This window comes from Euprymna scolopes, chromosome 34 (assembly GCF_053919585.1).
Source record: "Euprymna scolopes isolate OS-2025 chromosome 34, ASM5391958v1, whole genome shotgun sequence".
NCBI lineage: Eukaryota > Metazoa > Mollusca > Cephalopoda > Sepiida > Sepiolidae > Euprymna > Euprymna scolopes.
In genome coordinates, this window is record NC_136515.1 from 59,270,887 (window position 1) to 59,289,765 (window position 18,879).

Below are 18,879 nucleotides of genomic sequence, written 5' to 3' on the forward strand. Positions count from 1 at the left end.
TTCCAGCTGTCTACAATCTGATTATCTTCAAGTCCAACATAAACAAATTCTTGGTGAACCGTCCCCCTAAGTAATTCAATTTACAAAATTTCCACTACTTATGTTTACTTCGCTATAATCGCATTGACTAATGTACACCCATTAAACTTTATCCTCAAGTGACCTCCGGGCCTTGATAAGTAGTAATTCCTCTGTTTAAAAACCCCGTTATAATACTGTAACACCATTTTATTTTGAATCTATATCTTCCCCCAGGGATTTCTCTTGCTTTTATAAATAAAAATCACACGTCGACCTCTTGAAGTGTAAAGGCGAAACTGGTCATATAGCTTCCCAATTTTTTCATAATTTAAGTCATGAATAACAAAAATTGTCTTTCCCGTATCATTGCAATATGTAATGGTCGTAAATCACAAAAAAATATTATATATATATATATATATATATATATATGATATATATATATATATATATATATATATATATATATATCATATACATATATATAGACGTGAAATTTTTTTAAATAAATGTTTAAATTTCAACAGTATATGTATGTATATATATATATATATATATATATATATATATATATATATATATATATATGTATATTTATATTGTGCATTGAGCTTTTTTAATTGGTTGGGATTAAAATATCTATATATAAATACTGGTATTTATATTAGATTGAAGTTTACCGTTACTTATATCAGATAAACACTGGATTTTTAATTTCATTATTATATATATATATATATATATATATATATATATATATATATATAGAGAGAGAGAGAGAGAGAGAGAGAGAGAGAGAGAGAGGGGGGGGCTAGAGAGATGTACGGTCATGGGTTTCGACTAGTAAGTGCACATAAAACGATAGATATTTACTAGATTAACTCTCTCTCTCTCACACACACACGCACACACACACACACACACATATATATATATAGACATATGTAATTAGCAATACATACATGTACATAAAGTGAGAGTGTATTCTTGTATGCGTGTGTCATCCTATAGTACTGATGACAAGTATCTTATCAGGAGGGTAATTTTATGTGCCAATTTATATCCCGATTCGTTCATTCATCATTCTAAGTGGAAATCAGATACGCTGTGTTGAACCATAAACAAATCTCATTCACGCAAGCGTCCATGCGATTCAAATTGCAATAATACAGGCTGGAAATATCCAAGATATCCCTCCAAGATATCTGACCATCACTTTTTATTTTATTTATATCACTAGTTTATGCACGCATCTTCGTCGGATAATAGATTATAACTTAGGTCTCACCAAAATTGCATCTCTTAATATTGAATATTATTTGACGGCGATATACGTTTATAATTAAAAGTAGTTGCGATTCGCCTGGTGCAACTGGTTATTAGGTATGATTGATCTGATATAACCCTTGGGTTAAGCAAGATGAAAATATTAGGGCAATGTTTACATTATTTAATTTGGTCATGTTATATCGTGATATTATAGAGGTCCCCCCTTAAGTGTTAGGAAGTATAAAAGAATTAAGTAAAAATATAACAAAGAAACAGACAAATATCATCAGAACAAAGATACAGGAAGTTATTCACCAAAGCACACAAGCAAGGTGATTCAGAATCGCTTATCTGACCTTAACTCCTCATCTAATTTGGAACACATACATGAAATCTGTTGCTAAGCGCCGTGTGCAAGAGACTCCCTCTCAATTTGAATCCAATCCTCTTCCTCAGAAGATTGAAGTTGGATTTTACTAACACATATGTCTGCTTCAGTCAAATATTCCTCCACCGATTTCTGCAGCGTAGAGAAGGATTTAACAGAGAGTTCATCCTCCAGATTGGCCATCTTCAGAATCGTTCGGATTTTAGTCCAAAGAAGAGAAATTCTCTTCCTTATATCTTGTTGACTCACATCCATGTTAGTATGGGGTTTCTTTCGCAAATATGTGAAAAAATCATTTTCCAGCAACGAATCAATGACCGCTCAGATCGAGAAGGGAGCAATGCACTTACCTTAGGTTGCGAAAGAATTGCCCCCTTCCGCGACGTAACCGTCTAGTAGTATCTTTGCCAGACGAAAGTGGAAAAGATTTACTTTCAATCGCCGGCAACTGAATCAATTTGTGGTGAAAAAAAAAGAGAAAAAAGACAAGGGAATCTCCCCTCTTATATAATGGAAGGATCAGATGATTAACTATCACGTGATCCGGAGCACAAAATAAAACTTTAAAAGAGTGAATAACAACAACAATTCTTCTTGGTTAGTATTCAAGGTAAGTGCACGCCGATCCTTCTCTTCTCGAGCAATCATTAAAACTTTTTTTCACAGTTTCTACTGCTCATAATTGTGCAGCAACATATTGTAGTATACGATATATATATATATATATATATATATATATATATATATATATATATATTAATATGTAATACTGTGTAACTATACTAAAACGAAGCAAGAGGAACTGGCTTTCAGATTCAAAGTTAACAAAAAACTCGTATATATTTTACCATAATCTGACACAGTTTTCATACTAAAACTATGTTAGAGGATTAGGCTTTCAGCTGCCAATTTTACAACCATCGTCTTTGTACCTACTGTTTTTTTTTAAACATCCACTATTCCCTGAATTCCATGACAAATTAAAGACATACAAACTCACTGTTAAAGTTTTTGAAAATTCGATTTTAAACATTTAAATGTGACTATTATACCATCACTCCGGATGTAGTAAACTACCTATATAAGAGCCAAAAACTTACTAAGATGAAGGACCTGCAAAGCAAGCCCTTTCTTACTTTGATAGGATTCAGAAACTGTTTCGATATGTAGTGGTCGGAAAATTTTTCACCCTACATATTCAGACTATAATTAAATTTAGTTAGTACTAGTATTTTTTACATATTTAATTTTTCATAGAAATGATCTAAATATTATTATACGCGTCCATATATCCATTGTCACAAAAACATCATCATCGCAAACATTAATTAATCAGAAACGAATTAACTCCCTTCATAGTCGCTCTTTATCGGTTAAAATCATTAAAATCATCTCCTCTCAAAACATTTCACAAAAAAAAAAAAAAAGAAAACGATGACTGTTTTCGGTTTGAAATTGGTTATTTTATATACTAATTAAAAAAAGTCGTGTTGAGAGGAAACTATATTTTTTTAAATTATAATTTCTTTTAAAATTAAAAAGGAATGTGCTAGTGAATTGATATTTGTCTTTTATAATTTATATAAAAATTTATTTAGAATAAAAGAAAACAAAACGATTTGTTATATGTTGATTTTTCATTTTGAAATATTTTTTTTAGGTTTAACGGGTTAAGAAAGATTTTGCTATTTAGTTTTGTATTTATATTTTGGTTAAAAAAATTCTACTTGTAATAATAACTACAATAAGTAAAATAAATTTGAGTATGTTGCTAAATACGATATCATTAATAGAAGCATGCTGCGTTCTAATGTAAATTGCCTCGAGAATTTTTAACTTGTTCAGATTATTTACCAAACAATTTTAATTTTCTCTATAACAATTTGCCTGAAGTTGGAGAGGGCTACTTATGCTCTTTTTGTAAATCTATATGTCTATTATCTATCTATGTATATATCTATAAAAAGGGAACGTGTCTGTGTGTCTGTGTACATTTCCCTACGCAATAACTCTGTCAATTTAAACTCTACAGACTCAAAATTTGATAAACAGGTTACTGAGATTTGGAAAAATATTTGTGATCGGTCTTCTGCCAGGAATTTGGTTGTTAAGAGGTCAAAGTTCAACGATTTGACCTTTGGGAACTCTACTTAACTCCTTCGACAATTTGGAGTGTAAACACTTGAAATTTTAGATATAGATTCCTTCGACATGGATCGAACTTAATAACTTGATTTGAGCCCAAAACAATAGTTGACGTTTTTTGTTGCTCAGCATACCCCCCCCAAACACGCGGGCAACGCTGGGCTGAAATGCTAGTATATCTATAAAAGTGAAAGTGTCTTTGTTTCTGTGTGTCTGTGTGTTTGTCTGTGTACATTTTCCTTCGCAGTAACTCTGTTACTTTTCAGTCTAGAGACTCGAAATTTGATATACAAGGTACTGAGATTTGGGAAAATCTATGTGCTCGGTTTTCGGCCAAAAATATGGCTGTTAAGGGGTCAAAGGTCAACGGTTTGACCTTTGAGAACTCTACCAAACTCCTCCGACAATTTGGGGTCTAAACACTTGAAATTTTAGATATAGGTTCCTTGGACATGGATCTAACTTAATAACTTGATTTGAGCCCTAAACCATAAATATTAAGGGGTCATAAAAGGAGAGAAATTTAAATAATTGACCTTTTATTTTACCTAGCTGAAATGCTAGTGTATATATATATATATATATATATATATATATATATATATATATATATATATATATATATAAAAGTGAAAGTGTCTGTGTATCTGTGTATCTCTGTATCTGTGTACATTTCCCTACGCAATAACTCTGTCAATTTTTAGTCTACAGACTGCAAATTTGATATACAGGTTACTGAGATTTGGGAAAATTGATGTGATTGGTTTTTGGCCAGAAATTTGGCGATTAAGGGATCAGAGTTCAACGATTTGACCTTTAAGAACTCTACCAAACTCCTCCGACAATTTTGGGTATAAACACTTGAAATTTCAAATATAGGTTCCTTGGACATGGATCTAACTTTCCTTACGCAATAACATTGGCAATTTTAAGTGTACATCAATTTTGGGTCTACGCACTTGAAAATTTAGATATAGCTTCCTTGGACATGGATCTAACTTAATAACTTGATTTGAGCCCCAAACAATAAAGAGGTCATAATAGCGGTCAAAGTTTAAAAAAAAATTACTTTTGCGGCCTCTTCCAAATTACTCGAAAAATTTCTGATCTAAATATTTGAAATTTTACATAGAGGGTATTCGGAGATAGGCCAAGTTTTTTCATAAGTTTGTGTCGAAAATTTTTAGTTACCAATATATAAATGTATGTATGTATGTCTGTTTGCATGTCTGCCTTAAACTTTCAATAGAGGCGACGAATTTTACCAAGATCAGTATCGTTTTTAAGTTCGACCTTTCATACGACAAATATCGAAAAATTGCCTAAAACCATTAATATCTTCCCCTTCAACTAAGCACTTTTCTACAGGATGGGGGGTCACTTTTTTTTTTAAAGCTATCCTCTCCTTTAGATTTTCTAGCTTAATTTTTAAAAATGCGCTTCCGGTTTGGCGGTGGTCGTAGCAGCATAAACGTTAGGTTTTACCTCGTTCTTTTCCTCCTTTGCGGTACGGTTCGAGCCTGCCTTCCTACTACCACTTTTTTTTGTTTTGCTCAACATACACATCCAAACACCCGGGCAAAGCCGGGCTGAAATGCTAGTATATATATAAAAGTAAACGTGTCGGTGTGTGTGTCTTTCTGTCTGTGTACATTTCCTACGCAATAACTCTGTCAATTTTCAGTCTTCAGACTCGAAATTTGATATACAGGGTACTGAGATATGGGAAAACCTTTGTAATTGGTTATCGGCCAGAAATTTGTCTGTTAAAAAGTCAAAGTTCAACGATTTGACCTTTGAGAACTCTACCAAACTCCTCCTACAATTTTGGGTATAAACACTTGAAATTTCAAATATAGGTTCCTTGGACATGGATCTAACTTTCCTTACGCAATAACATTGGCAATTTTAAGTGTACAGACTCGAAATTGTATATACAGGGTAGTGAGATTTGGGAAAATCTTTGTGATCAGTTTTCGGACAGAAATTTCGCTATTAAGCGGTCAAAGTTCCACGATTTGACCTTTGAGAACTCTACCAAACTCCTCCACCAATTTTTTTGTATAAACACTTGAAATTTTACATATAGGTTCCTTGGACATGGATCTAACTTAATAACTTTATTTGAGCCCAAAACAATAAATGCTAAGGAGTCATAATAGGGGTCAAATTTTAAAATTTTTTACCTCTGCGGTCTCTACCAAATTGCTCAGACAATTTCTTGTCTAAACATTTGAAATTTTACATAAAAGGTATTGAGAGGTAGGGCAAGCTTTTTCATACGTTTGAGTCAAAAATTTGAGCTACTAATATATAAATGTAGATATGTATGTTTGCATGTCTGCCTAAAACTTTCGACAAAAACGACGGATTTTCACAAGATCAGTATCGTCTTGAAGCTCTACGCTTCAGATGATAAATACCGAAAAATTGGCTGAAAACATTAATTACTTCACCCTCAACTGGGCACTTTTCTACAGGGAGGGGTTGCTTTTTTCTCCTATATTTTCGAAAGTCATCCCCTTTTTTTTGTCTAGCCTTAATTAAAGTCTCTTTCGGTTTGGCGGTGGTCGTAACAGCAAAGATTACCATGTTTTTTTTTTGCTCAACATAAACCCCCAAACACCCGGGCAACGACGGGATGATATGCTCGTGTGTATATATATAGCACTTGCGTTGGTTAAATGCATAATCAGGCGGCGTGACATTGTTGTTGTTGTATATCCAATGTATGTATGTATTATTATCATTATGGGAGTTACATTCTCCGCGCACGCCTGTATGTAGAGTAATCCACAATTAGAATGTTTCGCTGTATCACAGCTCTTCAGTTCGGTTAGACTAGCACTCCACATCCCTGACTAGGGATTGAACCTGCAACCGTCTAGTTAATAGTCGGCTGTTCTACCTTCTGGCTCAAGAGATCGGTATGTGCAAACCATCTCTTTGAACGCATTTTTATATAAGCACTTAACTGCTACTTTTAAAGTGCCCGATTTGTTTGTCTGTTTGTTTACGAAGAGCTTCGCATTACGCTAATAAAATAACAGGTGAAACAATTTACGCCAGAGCTCTACCCAAAAAGGAGGGACTTATATAGTTATTTGCAGTGATTGATTCACTGTATCCCTGCTCTTTGGCTCGGCTAGACTAGTACCCATCCCAAGTCAGGGATCGAACCTATCACACATCCTAGTTGATAGTCGACAGTTCTACTCACTAGTCCTTGGGATCGATGCCCACAAACGATGTATGTCTGTGAATACGTATGTGTGTAAGTGTGTGTTTGCATGTGTGTGTGAGAGTGTGTGTGCGCGCGCGCGCGTGTGTGTGTGTGAAAGACAAAGAGAAAAGAGAACAAGAAGGGGAGAGATAAGAAAGATAAACCGAAAATTTTCGTGAAGGGAAGTTAAAAAAGAAAATTACAAATCAAGGTGGAAGAGAGACTGAAGAAAGGAGAGGGGACGAGTTACAGGGAAATGAGTGCGCGTGTGCGAGCGTCGTGTGTATTTTGCCATGAAGGAGGTTCGCGCACCTGACGGCCCATCACACGTCATGTCCAGTGTTTCCGCCAAGTGATCACGCACGCGCTGTCGGACGTTTGCAACACTTGACGCATGCGCATAAATGTCAACCGCCTTTCCAGATTTCTTCGTCTCCCAATCCCGGCAGTTCTGAAGAAGAAAAAAAAATGCAATGAATAGAAAAACAACTTTTTCTTTTTCCTGGAATGAAAAGGTATTTATTAATTTCTTAATTTAGGTCGTACTCGTTTCTGTTTATTTCCTGATTCCTTTATATCGCATTATTCTTTTTCTAATTCTTTCATTTATTCTTACTTTTTTTGTTTATTTTTTCCTTCGAAAACATTTAGAAACATTCGGCTCGGAGGTTGTGTTTGTGTTCGTTAATTAAACAAAATTAAAGAAAAATATGCTATGAACTGTCAGACATATCTCTCTCCAGTGTTGTACAACTGTTTCATACGGCCTCAACAATACGCGTTTATACATTATACATATCTTGAATATATACGGCATAATCAAGTTGACATATCGGTTCTTCTTAGAAGTTAAGCGATGTTGAATCAAGCGAGTACCAGATGGGTGACCATTACATGATACTACGCGCTCTATATATCCAAATTTGCGGGTATGTATAATACTTAGTGGTCAATGCAATTTTTTAGTTCACGTCGAGGTTCCAAACTCGACAATCAGTCCAACAGAAACAGAGCCATTTTGATGGCCTTTCTGCTGTCGGATTGATGCAAAGTGTAGCTCTAGAAGAACCCTACCAGGCTTTGCCTCCCGGCTTCTGGGAGTGGCAAGTTTATCACTTATTGCCTGAGATGGCCTCGATGGGGAATGCCGACAGGGCTACTCAAGCATATTTTTGCATGGTCGAAGTTCTCCTCTTGGAGCACAGGCTCATTATCTTAGCTTCCGACTTTGTGTAACATCCTCTCGCGGTGGGAGAGGGGTAAACATCGGTGTGATATATACTTCAGGAGGATGAAGTTATTATTTGATGTATTATACAAAGAGTAGATATAATGCAGAAAACAAGAACAGGATTATTCTTAATTTCATTTTCAGTTGAAGTTCACAGAAATAGTGAATCTAGCACTGCACCTTTATTTGAGATTCACTGGTATTCGAATACCACGAGGATAAACACCAGGTTGAGAAGCTGGCGCGGTCTATCCTTCTCTCGAAGGTAGATGGGACTTTCTCAAGTCATGGTCGGTACCCCATCTAGTTATGGCGTCACGATAAAAAATACCCTTGATAGCCCTGGCAAAGCATAAAGTATTAAGATACCGAAAAAATGTGAATTACACTACAAACTCGTGCAGTGAGTTCAATCTCGGCTACGACCGCGTTGGATAGATGGATGGATGGATGGTATTCGAATATTCCATTAAAGTCCTCCTTACCCTCTCATACCACGAGTTAGCAAAGAAGATTGGAATATAATTTCTCTCACCTCAAGTGACCATTTAAATAAGATATAGTATAATTTTCTTGTGGTCTCTTGGCCTTACTGGATTCCAGGACAAGAATTCATCTAGTCTGATGGAGTATCCAGATTTGTGTTGTTACTTGAGGTAACATAAACAATAGAAGGTGCATCATTCCTCGTAAAATTTAGTGTGGTTTAGCCACATCGAGATCTTATTTAGGCGGTACATACTATGTAATTTTGAATATTTAGTCAGGGTTTGCTTGTAGAAAAATGTATCCTCATGTTAGGTTTTCCTAACAAACCCTTATGCAGCGGAATCTTAGAGTGAAATCTTAGAGAGATCTTAGTATAGTGCCTAGTAGCCATTCAAGTAATGGACACGGTCCATGTGTATGGATGAATCGTGAATGTTAGGTGGTGATCTAGGAGGAGAAAAGAGTTCGTGTAATTTTTTTTTTACACAGGAATCGCCACTTATCAAGGCCCGGAGCCCACTCGGAGATAAGGGTTAACGGGTATACATTAGTCAATGTGATTATAGCGTAGTAAACATAAGTAGTGGGAATTTTTTTAATTGAATTACTTAGGGGAACGGTTCATCAAGAACTTGTTTACGTTGAACTTGAAGACAAATTGTAGTCAGCTGGAAAGCAGGCAAACGGAAGAAATTTCCACAAGTGTAAAGTTCTAAGAAAGAAGCTTTGTTCGTGGAATTGACATTTAGGTTCAGACACAGATAAAGAGTGTGGGAAATTGTTGATAGTGGTTTTGGCTAGACGAGTGTTTTTCGTGAAAGTTTGACGAGGGGGGCATAGATTGAAGCTCTGACGAGCACTTGCTCTGAAAATTACGATAAAGCAGAGACAAGCTCGCAGCGTCTCCTCTGTGGTAAACAGGTTGCAGGAAAGAGAAAGGGAACCCCCACTAAGCTACGACGTCTATTTTGAACTCTGTCAAGGAAGGATAAGCTGCTTCTAGCAGCTCCTGTTCAGATGTGGCAACAATACTCCATTATTGGGCGTACCTGGCTTCAATATAGGCAGAGAATTACATTAGGAGTGAGATATCTACTGGAGTGGTAGAAGAATCCCACTCTTTTTTGAGCAACCTTGACGGTGGATTTGATGCATGTGTTCTATTTCAGATCGGGAGTAAACGTCAAGCCCAGAAGCTTGTCAAAATATGAAGCCACCTCAAGACGAGAGCCATTCATTTCAATTGATAGGCATCACAGCGTTGATGATGTAAAGAGAGATACTTGGTTTTAAATGCATTAAAAGTTACCAGCCACCGCTTTTCCCATTTTACCACGTGCTAAAGATCAGAGGAGATAGAGTCAGAGAGAACTTGGTCGTTTACCGTCTTTGAAGTGCTACAACATATGGTAGTGTCGTCAGCATAAATGTCTACGAATGATGTAAGGATGTGATTTGGAAGATCATTAATGTAGATCATGAAAATAGTTGGGCCCAGGATGAACCCCTGAGGGACTCCAGCATTAATACTGAGATTTTCTAATATCTGTCGATCAACCACCACTCTTATGAACCTGGCAGTAGCTATAATGGATCTGTTGTGTCCTCGTCTTAATCGACCCTCAGGCCGGGGTGAGTTCTGTTGCGCCACGAGAAAGAAATTTGTAATTGGTCTCCGAGCCCCGTAAAGTGTAATAAGTCCCGCTATCCGGAAAGGAAGAGAGAGAGAGAGAGAGATAAAGAGAGAGAGAGAGAGAGTGTGTGTGTGTGTGAGATAGATAGAGAGAGAAAGAGAGAGAGAGAGAGAGAAAGAGAGAAAAGAGAGAGAGAGATTTGCTGTGCATTTAACGTTTGTCTAAACTCTGTCACTTGATAAGCTCGCCCAAGAGATGATCACTGATTGGATTGGAAACTGACCAATAAGGACTGAGTTTACAAAGCAAAGATATTCAAAATCTCAAAGTGCGAGGTGCTGCTGTTGCTGCTACAAACTAAAAACGGAATAGATGAAACCTGCTAACCATGTAGAGCAACCTTCCAGTGATGACATGACAGACAAAACATCCACTTTCAAGTTGTTCTGATTCCGTGCGGAAGAAGTAAGGCTCAGAATACTGGCATAATAATGGTTATACCATTGCTTTATCTGGTATTTCTGTACAGGGTTTTGTCAGGACAACCTGACACGAGGATACTTTTCCGTAGAAGTAAACACTGACTAAATATTCAAATCAAATAATATCCGCAACCCAAATAAGATTTCCTCAATATGGCTAACCCACACTAGCTGTTACAAGGAAAGGTTTACAGTCCTTAAGTGATGTTACCTCAAGAAACAGCACGAAGCGGGATACTCTACCAGAGTAGATGAATGTTTGTCCCGGAATTCAGTAAAGCTAAGGAAGGTTTACTATAACATTAAAATAGAAAATCGAGAAGGAAATTGTTCTCGGCTTCTTTACTAAGTGTTTGTTAGATAAAGATCTTTAATAGAACATTCGAACATCTACGTATCTGATATAGAGTTTAAATTGGGGGGGGGCTGTTGATTTCTGATAACTTTGACTGAAAGAAAATGAGATAGCGAAAGATTATAAAACTAAACGTTAACTTAGAATGAAGGCTATATGTCATATTGATTGTTGAGTATGGTAAACGTAATTCATTCGTTAACTATTAATTCTAATAAATTCCTATTAATTTCTAACTGTGCACCGACAACTACAATAATACTTAGTTTGCTATTTTTTTAATTAAAGACGCGGTATGATATTATGTATATATTTCGAATGTTCTTGTTTTGTCTTTATAGCAGCTTTTATTCGTTTTTGCATATTTTTGTTGGTAGTAGTATTTATGTTCTGCCACTTTTCATAGAATATAGGCCTCTAATTCTTTTCATGATTGTTTGTGCATTCTCACTTATTTCACTATATGGGACCACAAAGTTTCAATGGGATTTGGGTCTGGGGATTGGCCTCTACATCACATTAGTCTCTTTTTTCTCAGACCAAACCATTGAAACGTTTGACGTATAGCATTGGGCATCACTTGGAAAGTTATTGTTAAATATTTTGGAGGTTTGGTAAAAGTATAATTGTGGCGTTCATTCTGTCCTCACATGTGTACACCATTCCAGTGCCTTAAGAAGCCATGCAGCCAAAAACTATTGCGCTTCCTCCACCAAATGTTACAGTTGGAACGACCCAATCAGGATGAAATGCCTGTCCTTTCCTACGGCGAACATAAATCCAGGGGTGCCAAAAATCTGATGAAAAATGAGAATTTGCTGCAATTTTTTTTATAGATGTAACGGATGTGTATTCACAAAAAAGTTCGATTGCGTCAAAGTTTAGGAAATAAAAACTATTTATTTACCTCAAAGTTACTTTTGCCAGACCAAACCATTTTGGCCCAATCATCAGGTGTGCCATTTTCAATTCGTTATTAAGTTATTAGCGCTTTAGCATATTTTCTCTCCTCCAAATTGGAAAAGGTCTGGAACCTTTTTAATTTGATGAAATCAAATATAGTTGAAAGGGTCTGCACATCGTGGAAAAATATGAATACATTTACATAAAATATAATTAATATATATATATATATATATATATATATATATATGCATATATATATATATGTTTGTATGTGTGTGTGTGTGTGTGTGTGTCTTCTTCCTCGCTTTCCTTCTTTTTAATCCCACTTTTTCTCACCGTTCGAGCTGATATGTTTTTGTTTGCATCCTCCCAAACTCAGCAGAAAACTCTGAAGAACTTTTCGTTCTATGTACAAGGGATGCTCTTTTCAAAGATCTGCCTTCAATATTTTACGTTTGTTTTCTAATGTCCAATGTATAATCATTAACTTTTAAATGCGTAGGTTTAAACAATTATTTTAGTTTTTTAGAAGTGCTATATAATTTGTACCATATCTCTACACACACGCACGCACACACACACACACACACACACACACACACACACACACACACATATATATATTAATTATTCTTTATATAAATATAGTCATATCTTGCTACGATATGCAGACCGTTTCAATCATATTTGATTTCATCAGGAAAGAAAAATTAAAATACAAAAATGAAAAAAGTCCCAAACCTTTTCAAATTTTTAGGAGAGAAAATCAGCTAAAGCCAGAACTTAAGCTTTTTCCAAATTTGAAAAAGATCTGGAACCTTTAAAATTTTTTGTATTTTAATTTTTCTTGCCTGATAAAATCAAATGTGATTGAAACGGTCTGCACATCGTAGCAAGGCATGACTGCATTTACATAAAGATTAATTAAAACAATATAATTTGCTCTTTTTGATTGGCTTCTATCAACGACACTTGTTGAAATTGAATTATTCTTAACTTTTGGATATCTTTCTACCTGGAATATATATATATATATATATATATATATATATATATATACATGAAGAGTGGGATTCAATGACTTTGTTTGATTAAAATCCAAGATGGCGTAATGGTAAAATATAAAGGTAACTGTAGCTTTTCCTCCAAATGTTCGGATTCTCACCATGTTGTATCACATTTTAATTCATTTTGGTGGATTGATTATTGCTATTTCTTCTGATGAGTTAAGGGCATAATAGATTCACTAATTGTATAATTATTAAGTGATTGATTTTGCGCTACGAAACAGACACTGTGAAGAACTGTAAAGATCAATTGATGTAGAGGAATAAAATATAAAAATTGTCAATCACATGTATTTTGGAATATAAATTTTTGTCATTTATTCTATATATGCATTTATATATATATATATATATATATATATATATGTATATGTATATATATATATAGTTTTACACAGACACGAGTTTTTTCATATCCGCGTTAAATTAGCGCGGCTGATTATGTTAGCAGTAGAACCCACGATCACCTCAGAGGCTCTAATCAGGTGCGCGTAAAGTTATCATGTAAATATTTTATTATTTCTTTCCATTTGCATCCTAATGTCTTTCTATGATTTTATTTATTTATCCATTTGCATATTTATACATTTATTACCTGCAATTCATACTAAATTTTTGTTCCGAAATATGCGATATTAAAAATTCTGTTTCTGAAAATTCTCAGTGCAGTTCTCATTTCGCAATCGTGTTTTTCAATTGGGTGATTCTTTTGTTCTTGTTTGAAAGCTTGCGCCTGTTCTTCTCTTTCAAATTCCGCTTCATTTTCGTTTGTCACAGGCGCATGAGTACTCAGTCATTTCCTTGCTGACATGCGCGGATGCCATTCCGCCGCCCAGTTGCTTCGCTCATGACATTTTCAGCAATAGAAATAAAACATTGACAGGAGTCAAAGGAAAAAAAATAGTCCCTTTTTTCTCTCTTTCTTCATCAGCCGATGAATAGCTAAAAAATGCAGAGAAATAATATTTGAAAATGCAACGTAGAAAGCCACAAAAGGGGAAGACAAATTACGCAATAACAAAAACAACAACAACAACAACAACAACAGCAGCAGCAGCAACAGAAAGGTGACGGTGGATAAGTGGTTAACGGCACAAACTGGCAACCTGTGTATGCCATGTTCGAATCAAGTTTGTTCCACGGAAGCAGTTTAATATAGTTAGCAATTGTGATGGGATGATTCCAATATGTTTCCCTATTACGTACTAAATTCCGGATTAATAGGTTTCAGTTACATGCAAAACAGAAGAAAGATTTATGAAAATAATAGTTTTCTTTTATCAGTTTGTGATTAAAACAATCAAGTGTTAACTGTTCCACAGTTGACCTGGCGGATTGTTAACTATACGTCGTTGTACGTAAGAATTTCTGGGGTTAAATTCGCTGTCAAAAACTCATTACTTCAAAACTCTACGCTCTGCTGCAAAACCTCGCCACTCCAAAACACGGCGTTCTACTACAAAAAAAAACAAACAAAAAAATAAAAAAAAAAATAAAAAACACTCTTAACTCCAATAGACGACGCACCGCCAACGTCCAAATTCAAATTTCACACAGTCTCTGAAAAATCAATCTTATTTGTTACAATCCGGAAGCATCTTATTTGCATATTAAGTGATCGCAACATTTTTTTTCTTTTTTCTTCAATCTTTTGGAGTGCGCTTTTTCTCTATAACACTATCGCACTCTCATAGCAGTGATAATATATATATATATATATATATATATATATATATATATATATATATATATATATATTCTGATTCCTTATTAATCTTTAAATTTTTAACGATAAAGTTGTTATTTTATGCCGATTTCCGTAAAATCACGTGTTACATGCCCACGTATTTTCTTAAACGTAAACAAAACAAAAAAACAAAACAAAAACACACACACACTTGTAAGTGATTATTTATCGATTTTCGTTTTATTAGAAGTTTAAAATCAATAAATATTCAAATATCAAAATAAAATCAATAATAAAGAAATTGATTTGGGCATCGGATAATAAGCACAAAGTTTTCCTATTCCGATTTTTTCCGATTTTTCCGATTCCTTATACCGATGTATCGTCTCAACGTGTGCTTCCCGCCCCCCCCCCTCGGAAGTATTCGATATCCTTATAGAAAGAATTCTTAATGGAAAACTATCGGGGAAGGAAACGAATGCCAACAATAATCATGATCATAAATTATGCTCGACAAAAAAAAAAAAAATGATGATGATGACGATGCTGATGATGACGATGCTGATGACTCTGATTCCAAAATGATATAATATAAATGCGATTGCATCAATTAGCACCAGAAAAATGGAACTTATCAGCAATCAACTGTGTTTTTTATTATTAAAGAGTCACCACATATCAAGGTCAAGAGGCCACTCGAGTATAAAAGTTAATAAGTGTACGGCGTCAATTGGGAAAATATTGTAGCAATCGTTAGTAGTGGAAATTAGTTAAATTGGATTACTGAAGGGGACAGGTCATCAAGAACTTGTTTACATTGGACTTGAAGACAACCGTATTGTAGTCAGGTGGAAAGCAGAAAAATAGAACATAGTTGCGAAAATGGAAACTGATTTGCAACGTTTATCGAAAAAAGTAGAGATCACTAGAAATCTGAATTATTATAAAAATAACAGTAGTAGTAGTATTATTAGTGATGATGATGATGATGATGATGATGATGATGATGATGATGAAACCTATGATAATATAAATAAGGTGTTTTCAATTGGAACCTGAAAATCGGACCTGATCCATCTGGGAGTATGGAACTAATATGGTAGGAATTCATTCCTTTGCTGAATATAATCCTCATCTTCATGGTTATGTTTGTTTCATCATGTTTTCGGCCTACTCATTCTCTGGCCTTCTTCAGATGATTAACTGCGACGGATGCTGAGTCTTGTAACTGTATCCCCAGTTAAGTACTGCCTCCCATAGTTGTTTTTTTCTCACTACGTTTTGGCCAAGTAATCCTCTCGCCCGCCTGGGTAGGATTGAAACCGCTATCTACAGACAATGCTCACCTAGAAACATAGAGACTCAAAACCTCTATCCACTGCGGAGTTAATTACCCGGAGAAGCCCAGAGGATGGATTGACCGAAATGCGGTGAAATAATAACGATTATGAAGATGAGGATAACAGTTAGTAAAAGAATGAATATAAGAATTACGAAACATTATCTCAAACGATTCCATAATAATAATAATAATAATAATAATAATAATAATAATAATAATAATAATAATATACTAGCAGAGACGCCTGGCGTAGCCCTGTCGTAACATACACTTAAATATGATATTTTAATTCTTGTAGTTTTCTTATATATTATTATAGACTTAATGTTCTGTTGATTTTTATGTATTATAAAGTTTCGATTTAAAAAATAAATGACAAATACCCACATGACTGTGGTTCATCAGTTAGAATCGAAACCGAAACCAAAACTTATGAATATATATATATATATATATATATATATATATATATATATATATATATATATATGTGTGTGTGTGTGTGTGTGTGTGTCTATGTCTGTCTGTTTGTAGCGATAAACAACTTTGTTCGATAGAGGGCGGCCTACGTTTTTTACTGCAAATAAGTTAGAATGTTCTATGTAATTTAATTTCTTGTTGCTTTAAATGTTAGACGAAGGCGTTTATTTATGTAAATGCAGGAGTTTATCGTGTTCATCCCGGTTTATTATTCAGAAAGTTTTTCTCAGATATTGTTTATGGGCTCTTGCTGAGTAACCATAATTTGAAACTAACTCAAAGCACTCTCATGAAGATAAACAAACACTGTAAATCGCTTTATTGCAGATCAATATTTTTAAATTTTTGAAATTGCTAAGAATCGCAAAGAAGTGAAACAAAGTGTCTTATTTCCCTGATTTTTGTGGAATTGTAACAAATATTTTGAAAATATTTCTATTTTCTGGTAATTTTAAGTGTGTATCACTTTATTGCAGGTTTCCCAAAAATGCATAGAAAGGGTCGATTGGCAGCTACTGAAAAGGAATATGCTGTTGCAGGCATTGAAGAAGGCTTTGAAGAGATCGAAGAACATTGGTTTCATTCGTTGAAAATCCAAATATCAAACTAAGGAAAGACAAACACACAAGAAAGTTAGTTTCTGCTCGTGATGTTAGAAAAATCCGCCGTCAACTTATCAAGCAGACGAGCAGCAACAGTGCTGCTATATTTGACAAGGCTAGAATACCTTCTTTGTCCACAAAGACACGGTGCAATGTCTTAAATGAAATTGCAAGAAGCATTAAGCCCGTAGTAAGACCTGTTTTAAACCAAACTCACAAGGAAAAACGTTTGACTTGGGCTCAAAAATACATGAAAACCAGCTTTGAAAATTTTCTTTTCACCGATGATGCCAGAGTAACTCTTGATGGACCAGATGGGTGGGCCAAAGTTTGGAGTCCTCTTAGATTCTCTACCCCTTCTCGATACCGTCATCAACAGGGAGGTGGAGGTGTCATGTTTTGGGCTGAAATAATCTGCGGTGACCAAATTGGATCATTTCGCGTGCTGGAATGTGTCAAACTGACAAGATAGTTTTATATTTCATTTTTAAATGAGCATTTGTCACCATGGCTTGATGACCTTTCATTGGCTCGTGATCGCAAATTGATATTTATGAACGACAATGGGCCATCCCACTTAAACAAGGCTACGACATCTTACCTTATGTCATTAGGGATTAGTGGAGAAAATTTCATGGCATGGCCAGCTTGTTCTCCAGATATAAACTCAATTGAGCAGCTCTGGTCAATAATAAAGATGAAAGATTATGAAGGAAGTGTTCGATTTTCGTCGAACGATGAATTTTGGAGGAAGAGTTTGGTAGTTTCCTACACCATTGCATCATCTAAAATCCTCCGATTGACATCATCAGTTGACAAGAGACTATTCAAAGTGATTTTGATGCATGGGAGTTACGTTGATAAATAAATATTTCCTTATACAAAATAATATGAAATTCGTTCTTGTTGATGGTTTATATTGTTACTAGATATGTTGTCTGTTTCATAGAAATAGAAATATGAAGTTAGAATTGTGGTTTGATTTCCGAAAATATACATTTTTAGACACTTGCAATGAAGTGATACACACTTAAAATTACCAGAAAACAGAAAAAAATTAGCATAACTTTCAAAATATTTGTTCAAATTCACCCAAAATTAAGGAAACAAGACACCTTGTTATGCTCACTTAGTATATTAAATTTCACTTCTCTGCATTTCTTAGCAATTTCAAAATTTAAAAAAATATATATTGACCTACAATAAAGCGATACACAAGGTTTAGACGTTTTATCTGTAATAAGTATACGAAACATTTTTTTCAACCAGCAATTGCCGTGTCTAAGTACTTCCTGTCCTAGGGTCTATAACTTAAACTGAATAGGCGAACATTCACATGTAACATGTGTTGAAACAAATACATAGAATAGACGGAGAAGTCTGCCGCAAAGGAAAGTAGACACCCTTTACCGTGCTAGAAAACTTCTCACCCATGGTAGTATCCTTCTTCTTTTACAAAGTCACCAGTCACCGCTCCATATTATTGTAATATCTGAGCTAGCACACCAAATAGTTGGCTCTCCCTCTAAGACTGCAAATGTTTTACTGTTGCTAACCG